Raw genomic sequence first — 12,160 nt, forward strand, 5'->3', positions numbered from 1 at the left:
CGTCGCCTCCTTGACCTCCCCTGCTTCCCAGTCCGGGGGGGCCCCAGGGGGCTCCCTGCCCTGCCGAGGCTGGAAACGGCTCCGCTCGCGGTGCGCCTCGCCCGCGCCCCTCCTTTGGTCTGAAAGTGTGAAAATCACACCCCGAGGAGCCGAGGAGCCGCGGGGACAGCGCTACCTAGGGAGGTCCGGAGCGGCCCTGCCCGCCATCCCGCTCCGAGGCGCCTGACGTCAGAGCGGGGCGGGCGGGGGCGGGCGGGGGCCGGCGGGGGCGCTCGCGGACCCGGGGCGCCCAGGGGAGGCTGCGCGCGGCGGCGGGGGCGGGGGCGGGGGCGGCTCGGGGCGGCGGGGCCGCGGGGCTGCGGGAGCGGCGGCCGCGCCGGGCCTCGGAGTAAGTGCGCGGGGCGGGGGCGCGGGCGCGGGGCGGGGGCGGGGCGGGGCGGGGGCGGGGCTCGGGCGGGGCGGGGCGGGGCGGGGCGCCCGCGGCCGGCACCTCCGCGCCTCTCTCCCTCCGCTCGCCTCCGGCGCCGACCGCCGCGCGGGCCGCCTGCCGTGGGGCTGCCGCGTGTCTGCAGGAGCCGCCGGGACCGCCGGGGCTCCCGGGGGCCCGTGTGCGTGTCTGTGCGCGTCCGGGTGTGATCTGCGTGGGTCTGGCTGCTTTGGCACATCTGGACACAGGAAACGTCTTTGGAAAACTTAGGGGGAAAAACTTATTTTGGGGGGGGTGGCTTTGAAGTCTGAGCCCTGTTGTCACCAGTGGACTGAACCTAGCCGGGCCCCCAACTCCCGCCACCGCAACTACCGCCGAACTGACAACTTCTTGGTGGCGGCTTTGCTCCCCCGGCTCGGCTCGGTCTTGTGCCGTCCCTGGGCGATTTAACTCCTCCCCAGCCCCGGCTCCCGGCCCCCACTTGCCGGCAGGCAGGGCACAGGGAGCAGGAGGTTCTCGCGCTCCGCCGGCCGCAGGGGGACCGTGGGCAGGGAAGGAGCATCCCGGAAGGAGGGGCCTGGCTCCGGGGGACCTTAGCACCTGCGGCAGCCGCCCAGCCTCGTGCTGCGGCCCTGACATCGCCAGGCAATGGGACTCTGGCTTAACTGAGGAAGGAAGGATCCAGTCTGGAGGCAGGTAATTGGGAGGAGGAGGAGGAGGAGGAGGAGGAGGCGGCGGCGGCCGGGCACTGCGAGGCCCTGTCCAGTCCTGCCCCGGGGACTGGGAGGGATGCGTCTGCCGCCTGTGCCCGCTGCGAGGGCCGCCCGGGGCCCCGGGAGCGCCGCGGTGCCCAAACAAGATGCAGGGTCCTAACATAAAGAGACGGGTCTGAGCCGTGGGGTGGAGGAAGGGGGGTGGTGGGGGAGAGGGAGAGAGATTTTTATCAAAATTGAACACAGATTGCTGAGGTCTGGGCTTGATTTAACTCTTTTCTCTCTGCCTTGGCCACTTTTCCACAGCTCTGGGGTGGATTTGCCAAAGTTCCTGGGGAAGGTAGGAAGGAAAGTTATGCCTCTCCAGGAACCGGTCCCTGGAGGTTTTCCTTGAAAACTACATGGGAATGCAAGCAACTTAACCATCTTTCAATAGCTGAGTTTTGCCTTTGCCCTTCTTCCCGGTTTGGTGTCAGTTTCTTGGATTTTTCTGAAAAGTGGGCTGTTGCAGGGAATGGACTTTCCCTAGGAATCAGACGGGGATTGTGCTCTGGGAGTAGGGGGAAGGGGGCGCTGGCTGTGTGGATCTGCTGGCCCTGGGGGCGCCCAGGCACCGTGCTGGATGTCAGGAGTGGGGGCCCAAGTACCAGGGACCACAGAGAGAGAGAGAGAGGGAGCCCTTTCCGCTTTGCCCTAGCTGGGTCTCTGCTTTTATATTTTGCAATGGAGCCAACCTACAATGTTTGGGTGGGAGGAGGATTGCTGGACTCTCCCTGTGTCCTAGAAAAGTGAGGGAATGAAGGGACAGGGAGGAAATATGGGTATTAAAAAAAAAACGGACCAACAGGAAGTTTGAGATTTGGGATGGATTTTAGAAATTATACAAATTGACCCCTTAGGGAAGTGCCGTAAAGGACTGAGCAGACAACAGCGTCAGAAAGACTCACTGCAGAAGTTATGTCTTCAATGTAAATGTTCTGAAGAGGAGGGAAGGCATCCCCAGGGCAGTGTAAACAAAAGTGCGTGTAAACAGGGGTCCCTGGATACCGGGCAGGACGCACGTGCAGCCGCATGTTTATGCCTTCGTGACTGTGCGGGGATGGTCCTGGCCTCAGGCACGAAAGCACAAGCAGCCCACTTCTCCTCTGTGCTGGGAGCTGGGCTGCCTCCCTTTTCTTCCTTTACAAAAAACAACTGTGCTATTATTGTCCGGCTGCCTGTTCCTTGCCTGCTCTGGCTCCTCACTCCCAAGTTTGCAGAGCTTTGCCTCCAGAACCCCAGGATGCTGAGTGAATACTCGTGCCCCCATCAGGACAGAAAGAGGAGAGAAACTTTTCCTGGGCCTTAGAACTCAGAAGAAAGTCAGGAGTTCAGGAAGCAGGAGTTGGAGAGGGCAGGACCCATAAGAAGGCCTGCGAGTGTGTTTTCTTTTGGTGCGTGTGGGGGAGGTTGAAAGCCTACTGCTCTCTGTGGGAACATGTTTTCTCCCCAGTCTGCTTCCCCAACCCCCCTCCCCCACCCTCAGACTTTTCGAAACTAAACAGGTTAAACTCTGCCCCTCACGGAAGAGCCCGGATCCAGGGGTAAAGAAGAGGGCGAGCCTCCGTGCAGGTGGTCTGGAGGCTACAAAGATAATTGATGAGGCACAGGCTTGTTTCTGTGATTTTTGGTGGAGCCACTGGAAGGACCAACTTTGCATGTTCTCAATTCATTCCCACTATTTGCAAGTAGAAGGCTGGAGACTCAGGGACATGGGGGACCCAGAGGAGGCAGTCTCTGAGAAATAGCCTTGTCTCAGCGCAGGACTCCTCAGGGAGAGCCGAGGGCTAGAACTGGGCTTGCAGCTCTTTCATCCTGTGGGGTTTCTCTGGAGGGTCAGTGGAGCTCTAACCTTTCCAGGTGGGCTCTGGAGATGCTTCGCCAACTTCAGACCCAGGTCAGGTTCCCAGGCCACTGACATTTGGGCTGATCTCATCGCCCCTTCGGTCAGCTCCAGCTTCCGGCCTGCTCTTAGGTCATCTCTGAGTTCTGAATACTTAGAGAAGATGCATCCTTGGGCTCTCCTGATGGTCCAAAGGGCAGATGGCACCTGGCAGGAAGAACATCTTGGTTTTGATAGCATAGGAGCCTCCACAGCCAGAGCCTCTGTGTTTGGGGATCCTGTGTCCTTCAGCTCTGGATTTCAGATGCACCCTGGCATAATAGAGAGAGTGCAGACCCCAGAGTAGACTGCCCTGGGAGAGAATTAGGAACCTGGAATGTATATCACTTATTCCTTCTGAGCTCCAGCTTCCTCGTGTGTAAAATGAGGATAATGACCTCACAAGGATATTACAAAACCGATATTTATGCACAAGGACCGAGAATGGAGCTAGTGATAATACAGCCTTAATGAAAGGAATAGCGTGATTTTATTTCTTCATTTTTCAGCCATCAGGACTCCATGATTTTTGGAAAGGACCTTTCCTCAAATCTGGCTACATGTTGTCCATTATTGAAGGCCAATGGTTGGCAGTCTAGGGCTCCAGTCACCCCTTTTTCCTCCCTCTAGAGAAGGTGACCAGTAGGGATGATCCGTGAGCATGCCTGGTCTGTTATCCTGAACAGTGAGAGGAGGTGGCAGGCAGCCTGGGTATCTGGCCCGGAAACCACTTCTGTGTTGGAGATCTCTCAGGAGGGAAGATGGCAGTGGAGCAGGTTGTATGGGTCTATTGCGGGTGAGACCAGAAGGTCAAGAATCAGGTGAGTCTCAAAGAACCAGCTTGAGGTCCGAGATTGGATAGACAGCCACTGCTTCTCAGGGTGCTCGGGTCAGACAGAGCAAGGGGAGACTCTGATGGGTTCTAAAGAACGGGAGCTTTCACTATCCACAGGTATCTTTGGTGGGCATGGGGTGAGGAGGTGGTCCCCGACTGATACACTATCTCGGAGGGGTGGCTCCTCCAGTAGTCAGAAGGAGCATGAGATGCTGGAGAGAACAGCTGCATGTTCTCCTGGCCCATCTCGGAGCTTCTAAGTTATCCGTCAGTTTGACATTTAAGATGTTGAAGATCGCATTTGTTTCTGTTTTGTTCAAGCTCTCTCTTTAACCATGGCCTGGGATGACTTTTCAGCTTTTAAAAGGCTCAGCCAGTGGCCAACTTCTCTTGAGATGGCCCAGATTGGGGGTCAGTGAATTCCTCACTCCTGGCAGTATCTAGTTCTCCAGCTCCCTTCTCACATTTTGTTTTGTTTTGTTTTCTTGTTTCATTATGAGGCTATAAAACTGCACTGTCAAGATGCTGTGCAGAGAGGGAATGCCTTTTCTTTGGACTCATGTGTGTCATTCTGCCAGTAATGTGCAAGGCTCATCAGACTAAGGGTGTTAGCAGGTGTTGTGGGGTGCTTTCTGGGGCTCCCGTCCACAGAAAAAAAAAAAAAAGCAAAGCAAAGCTCCAAAAGAACCCGGGAAAAATAAGCTTTAGGCAGTTTGGTATCTCTGAGTTCTGGCCAGAGAGGAGCTGGGTTATTTGTAAGATGCCTGGCAGTTCTGTGGAAGGAGGTTCAGAATCAAGTAGATCCAGGTTTGAGTTCTGGCACCACGAGGTCATAAGCTATTCATCCTTTCTGATCCTTTTTCATCTGTCAAATGAAAACAATGACTCTTCTTACTTCCCAGGCTTGTTCCGAAGACGAGACGAAGTAATATATGGGGGAGGATCTAGCAAGCTGCCTAGTGCTTAGAAAAATGTTAGTGACTTTTCCCTCTCTGGTTCTAAGCTCAAGAAAGTACATGGTTTTGGACATTTATCCATGAGTCAAAGTAAATAAGCTATTTATTCAAGGCTTAACAGCAGTGCTCAAAGGTCAGCTAATCTCAGCCTGGAGATAGAGACCTTTAATACAAAAGTGGGGCAGCACACATCAGCGTTCCCCATGCCAAACAAATGGCAGCCCCATGTGATCCTCTATGGGAAGAAAGGGAAGGCCACCAACTCACTGACCCATGAACCCGGGCTATTAGTGAACTCTCCCTAGAGTGTGTTTTAGAAATCCCAAATGCAGTCTTGGTTCAAAGAATTGAAGTCAAAACTGGGGAGAGAAATCATTGAGGCAGTACCTAACATTAAAACCAAATAATAATGGCAGGACGACAATAGTACCTTACGATTGTGTAACAGTCTATGGTTTGAAAAGCATGTGGTCTCATTTCATCCTGAGAACAATGCTATGAGATTGGCATTGACCATATTTTAAACAGCTCAAACTCTGAGGGCTTTAAAGATTTACCCTATTTCATACGGTTGAGTGGAGGAAACAGGAGGGGAATAGCTCCCCAAGCCGTGGGGCACAACCCTGGCTGCACATTAGAATCACCTGGGAAGCTTGTAAAAGTATCAAACGCTAGGCCCACCCCAGACCAATTAAATTAGAATCTCTGGGGAGTGGGGCCCAGGCATGGATAGTTTTGCATTGATAGTTCCCCACATGATCGAAAGTGCAAGTAAGAGCCTGAAGTCTAGGTGAAGAGTGAAGGGTACTAACGTTAAGATTCAGGGTGTCAGGCATGGGTTAAAAAAAAAACAAACAAAAAACAACCAGCTAACGCTAACACTTTGCCTGGATTTAAGCTTCAAGAGGGCGGGCGCTTGTGCGGTGTTCCCTGTAGCCCTATAACCTGGAGCCCTGTAACTGGGTGGGTAAGGTAAGTCACTCAGTGAACATTGGCTGCATGAATGAATAAATGAATGAACCAAGTATTATAGCTTAGAAGCTAGCAATTTCAACAGCCAAATGCAGCCTGTCACCTTGTTTTATAAGTAAAGTTTTATTGCAACACAGTCATGACGTTTGTTGATATATTCTCTACGGCTGCTTTCACACTAGAAGGGCAAGAGTTAAGTGTTGTGACGGAGACTGTATGGCTCGCAGAGCTGAAAATATTTACTTTCTGGCCCTTTTAACAGAAACTAAGTTTGATGGCTTCTGCTCTAGGTTTCAGACAGGAACACAGGGTGTATCTTGACCACGATAGCGTGGTGGTCAAGAAAATAGGTTCTAGAATCAGACAAACTTGTGCTTGAATCTTGCTCTCCCACTTGTAAGACCCTGCATATTATTTACCTCCCTGAGTCTCAGTTTTCTCACCTGAAAAAGTGGGACGATGATAAATAACAAGCCCCTCACAGGATGGTTGAGAAGACTGCCAGCCCCTGCCCTAGAGGAAGAACTCAGCAAATGATAGCCATTGCTAAAATGATCGTAGTTACTGGCAATTAAGTCAAATGAACTAGATTAAAGTAAAAATCCAAATCCCGTATTATGGACAGAAATAAGGGATGTGGTGGGCAAAAAATAATCGGTTGGGGAGCTGGTGTGATGAAGAAAAACTAGTTTCTGAGGTAACGGGTATCCTTTCAAGACAGCACAGGTCAGGCCCCCCGGCGTGTGAGTGAGGTGCTCCTGAATGTCTGACTGCTGTGTCGACCAGCAATCCCCATCACTCCTCCCGGGTTAACTTAGGCTCCATTGTACTTAATCTGGTCAGAAGCACATCCCACCTCTGTACCCTTGTTCCTAGTTCTGTCTGAGAGGCCTTTCCCCAGTCCTTGTCTTCCTGGTCCCCTTGTCCTGTCAGGCTTGCTCAGGTGTCTTCTTCTCTCTCAGATGCCCTCTGCCAGGCTTCCCCCAATCACTCCTGCCTCTTGACTCCCACAAACATGACACCCAGCTCTGTCGCAGCATCTAACACGTTGCATTAGTAGACAGGAACTGAGTCTCCTTCATGCCTTCTACATGATTGGAGCTCCTAAAAGGCAAATTGTATTATTGACTCCACCAATGGTAGCCAAACAATGTCAATTAGATCCTTAATTCAACTCAGTGATAATCTGAATTAACTCTTTAGGAATGAGTAGGGCTTACCCTGGTGCTAATGGGATTGCAAGAGCAAATCTATAGCCAACCAGATGGAGAAGAACCACTCAGTTTATAGACTATATGGACTCTTTGGGTCCTCATCCCTGTGCTCTCTGCTGGCTCCTGCCCTCTGGAACACCTCTCCCAAGGGGTAGCCAGGGACAGGGAAAGATGGAAGAAACATAAAACCAACCCTTTGGCTTCTTGTCAGCAGATGTGGTGAAAAGTTGGGTCTTGGCTTCTCTGGGCTTTGCATGTATATGCGCCAAGATAATTGGGAGTTGGCTTGGTACGGTCAGCTTTTGTTAGCATGGTAATAGAGAGAAGCATGGTCACAGATAATAGCAAACAGCAGATAATTCACAGCATCACCATTTGACTACAGAACGTGTTGCATAATTTTTATAGATTTTAGTGGCAGATTTATTTTGATGGTGGATACATATTGTGTGTGGAATAATATTAAGCTAAAGTTCTCTTCTGATGGTTAAGAAGAGGGCACAGAAAAATCTTGGCCTTTTGATCGATCCCCAGTGGACAATTCGGGGCTGCCTAATTGAGGTGAGAGGGGAAGAAGGAATGAAATAATACTTTTATATAGAACCCCACTCCGCACCTAGCACTACGCGGATAGTTTTAAAATACATATTCTTTGATTTTTCCAAATTATGAATAATTCTTACTAGCTTAAACAAGTGAATCAGTATCATGCAGAAAAACAAAAAGGCAAGTGGAAAATGAATAACAGTACCTTCTTTCACACCTTGGTCATTAATGTTCATAGCCTAAAATTATAGCCATCTATCTTTTACTTTGTTCATACAAATACCTACCGGTGTGTACACAGCTATCGTGGGCTGTTGTCTGAACGTTTATTTTCCATGAAACTGAGCCTAACCTTGCATATTACAGCATACTTTTCTTCCCCTTGAGCATCTGTCAGGTTACTCCTGCAATGCATCAAGCTCCTTTTTATTTTTTCTGATTTCTTTAGGCCGAGACACACACAGCTCTATATATTTGAGATCATGCCATTCTTGTAGGGATATTTATTTTTCCATCAGTCAGTTACTAAACATGGTTTCATCCTGGGTGATCACTGGTTTGGGTCCCCGCTTCTGATGTATCAAGTATCCATCAGCCAGAAAAGCTGCATGCTGGCACTCAGGCTGAGTGATTGATGTACCTAGCCTGGTGACCCTCTGGGAAAGGACTACATGTTTTGTGTGGTCCTCCTTTGTCCCCTGGGGAATCTGTTGAGTATCAGACCCTGTGGTTGCCCTACCCCCTCCTCATTAGATTTAGCCTTCCCTGCTTGGTCCTCTTCCATCACTGAGCAGAATGCAGCAGGAAATATCAAAGACCTTTGCATTAGATGAGAACAACAGTCCCAATGGACGGTCTTCTTTCTGTAGAGAACAGATAAGGTTCTGCCCACCTGACTGGGTCCAGATCCCTGAGTAGTGGACAGATGCTGTGCCACCCTGACCCTCGCTCTGGACTGACCCCAGTGGCAGGCCAGCCCACTTTGGACCTGCCTCAGGCTGAAGAAAGTTGCCCTGCCCACCGTCAATCCTACCCACACTTCCCTCCTGGGTCACTTGCATCCAATGATTGGTGGGAGCGATGAAGGCCTGGCCCCTATGTACCAATTTGGGGAGATTCTATAATTTCCTTTTAAAAGATTTTATTTATTTATTCATGAGAGACAGAGAGACAGAGAGAGAGGCAGAGACACAGGCAGAGGGAGAAGCAGGCTCCATGCAGGGAGCCTGATGTGGGACTTGATCCCGAGTCTCCAGGATCATGCCCTGGGCCGAAGGCAGACGCTCAACTGCTGAGCCACCCAGCGATCCCCAGTTTGGGGAGATTCTTTTTTTTTTTCAGTTTGGGGAGATTCTAAAGGGTTTCCTAGCTTCAGGGCTCCACATGGAGTTGACTGAGCCTTTACTGAGGGTCTGGCAGCTACACTTCACCCTCTGCCCAGGGCTGCCTCCTGTCCGTTCCTCTGTCCTGTGGGTGGTTGATTACAAGAGCCCTTCCAAATAACACCCTGCTTGCTCCAGAAATTTTGACTCTTTCATATGAAATTGTTTGGGAGCAGCTCATTATTTTCTAGGTAATCATTGTTGGTTGTATTAGAATGTGAAAAAGTGCATTTTTTTCCTTGTGCTGTATTTTGTGTGTTTTCTAGGTGAGACCCAGCTGAGTTCCCTACAAATAGCATTGCGTCATAATGAGACAGACTGAGCAAATGTTTTGATTTTTATTGTCAAACTTGTATTTGCCCCTGCAACCTGCCCCCTGCCCCCCGCCCTGCCCCCTGTGGGTAGAAGCACGACTGGATGGCTTTGTTGCCATCCTGTCTGGAGATGAGGGGCTGGACAAGTTGACCTTTGGGAATTTCTTTTCATCTTACCAGTGCTTCTGGAATGCAAAGTGGGGGTGCAGGCTCAGAGAACCCTGCCGGCTCACTGGGCACAGCCTTCCTGCCTGCAGAGGTATTCACGTCGTGCCTGCATGGATCTCTGGCAGCAGCTCTGATTCGCTCTTTGGGGTATCTGCTTTGTTCTGCTTCGTCCTAATCACAGGCAGCCTTTGGGGCTGTGTTGAACCCTCTGCCTCTCGGGTCACATACACTGATGGCCTGCCGGCGTGGTGGATGCTCAGTGTGCAGATTCCGGGGCCTAGACTCACAGCTCAACGTCTGACCACATTCCTGGGGGGCCGCGTCAACCCTCTGTCACTTCCTCCCAGACACCACAGTCCCCAGCCTCAAGGTCCCAGGACCGGGCCGCGAGGGAAGGGAGTGATTCCAGTCAGTGGGAAGATCAGTCAGTATTTCCACACTGCCCGAGGCAGCTTTGAAGTTAGCTTGAAGCAAATTCAGAGTTTCTGTGGACTTGGGGCAGTAGAAAGGCCAAGCCATGTTAACCTTCCTTTTCTTTTTTCATCCCCGTCAATATATTTATCAGTCTGTCACCTGTCATGTGGCATGGGGCTGGCAGCTGCCCAGAGTTAGGAACTGCCTTTCCAAGACACACGGTTGATGGTTTTCCATCACTGCTGCCCTGAGCAGGGGTCCTGATATCGATGCCTGCAGCTGTCTAAATGGAAGCTGGGGCTGACAGCGCTGAGACACCAGATTTGTGAGTAGAAGGCTGTGGATCAGAGCACGGGCCCTGGGTTCCGATTCAGGTGCCAGTTCTTGCTAGCTTTGTGGCCGTGCATGAGATACTTCGCCTCTCTGTGCCTTAGTTTCCTTATCGGTAAAATGGGTTGTGATGAAATGAAGTCCGTGCATGATTTGGTAAAAGGGGAAAAAGAGAAAAGAACTACTTGAAACCATGGCTGACACGGAGAGCACTGTGAAATGTTACTGGTGATGATGATGGAGAACAGGGACCCAGTCTCATTAGCTCTGTTTGCCCAGCATCCTGCATAGTGTCTGGCACAGGGCTAAGGGGGCAGCGCACATTTATTCAATAAAATACCCTATTGCCTTTTGCTAAGTGTCTACTGCCTACGTCGTCTGATCAACTCTTTACCTAAAAAAGAAATATATTTTGCGTTTTAAAGTTTTTAACTTTTTCTTGAAGTTCAAGATGATTCAGAAAAACACAGTTTGTCAGTATATAGCTCAGTGGATTTTCACCCACAAAACACACTTGTATAGCCAGATCCAGATCAAGAAACCGAATATTCTAAAGCCCCCTCCACTGTCTTCATGCTGAGAAGCCTCACATGCCCCTTCTGGCTAATACCCTTCCATAATCCTGACTTCCAACACTGTGGATTAGTTTTGCCTCTTCTTGCATGTGCTATAAATGGATCATACAGTGTGTACTCATTTTTGTCTGGTTTCTTTTGCTCAGCATAGTGTTGTGGCATAGAACATTCGTTCTCATTGTGTAGTATTCCGTTATGTGACTGCAACACACTCTATGCATCCACCCTTCTGTTGATGGACGTATTTTTGGTTTCCAAGTCTGAGGCTATTGTGAACAGTGTTGCTATGAGCATTTGTGCACTTGTCCTTGGGTGAACCTATGAATGCATTCCTGTTGGTATGTCCCGGGAGTGGAAATGCTGGATCCTAGGAAATGTGTGTGGTCAGCTTCAGGAGGTACCATCCCTTTAATTAAGTGGTCATGCCATGTTTTCCATTTTCTGTAAAGATGAAGAAACAGCTCCCACTTTGTAGGGCAGGTGCTTGAGGCCCATGATATCCTGGGGTTCCTGAGATGTTCATATCCTCTATGTCCTTTACACCTGAGAGCTCATGTGTTCCAGAAAGCCTGCTGCGAGTAGGTGTGTCCTGTAGACCAGGCACTGTGTTGGGTGTTTTCACTTATTCTACTTCCCACAAAGTCCCATGCGATGAGATGAGTGTCCTTACCCCCTCTTAATAGAAGAGGTAACTGAGGCTTGGAGGGGTTGAATGGCTTGTCTAAGATCACACAGCAAGAAACTTTCAGAGTTAGGATAGAAGACAGATGTACTTGAATCTAAAGCTTGTGCATTTGGGGATCTGATGGTGAATGGTTTTGGCTTCAGTGCTAACACTGAATAGAAACACAGACACCAATGTGGGGGCTGTCCCCCTTGAGCCTGTGCCAGTTGTGGGATGGTGACTGTGAGGAGAAGCTCTGTAAAAAGGAGCAGGAAGGAGGCAACTCAACGACCTTGAGAAGCCGAATTGTTTTCCTGCCCAGGGGCTGTTGGAAAAGGTCATAAATTTCCTGGAAGGCAAGGACGACCATGTAATTTACTGTCTAAACCAGGACTCTTTCAAGACTGAAAGGGTCACTGGATGGGGCACTGGGGAAGCAGGAGTCCATTGGCTCTGTCCCTGGTAAACTGGGACATATGCTCACCCTCTGGGAGGCTGAGTGGGCTTTGCTCTCCTGGTTAGCGGGCCCTACAGGTTCTTTTTTAACTCCTTCTGAATGCCGTCTGTCTCGAGTTTGCCCTGCATGACATACTTCTAGTCTCCTGTTTATGCTAAAGCAGGGTCTGGCTTTTTTCTTCCCCTCTGCACACCATTCCTTGCTCAGAGGAGGCTCTGACCAGGTGAGCTTCCTTTGACAGATCTAGCTACTATTGAGATGCATACGCTAAC

General features: G+C 50.5%; 1 protein-coding gene across 8 annotated transcripts in view; it reads left to right on the plus strand.

Moving 5' to 3' along the window:
- The first annotated feature begins 465 nt into the window (after positions 1–465).
- Positions 466–12,160, plus strand: part of DAAM2 (dishevelled associated activator of morphogenesis 2) — a 115,127-nt gene continuing 103,432 nt past the window's right edge. For 2 of the 8 annotated variants that reach the window (XM_072731637.1, XM_072731657.1), the window contains exon 1: positions 482–1,119. The gene's annotated coding sequence lies outside the window, so the exon portion shown is untranslated. Of the gene's footprint in view, positions 1,124–12,160 lie in introns of all 8 variants that reach the window. The other 6 variants (XM_025990859.2, XM_025990858.2, XM_072731652.1 and 3 more) reach the window with 6 other exon arrangements.

The sequence above is a fragment of the Vulpes vulpes genome, chromosome 1 (genome assembly GCF_048418805.1).
Source record: "Vulpes vulpes isolate BD-2025 chromosome 1, VulVul3, whole genome shotgun sequence".
Classification (NCBI taxonomy): Eukaryota; Metazoa; Chordata; class Mammalia; order Carnivora; family Canidae; genus Vulpes; species Vulpes vulpes.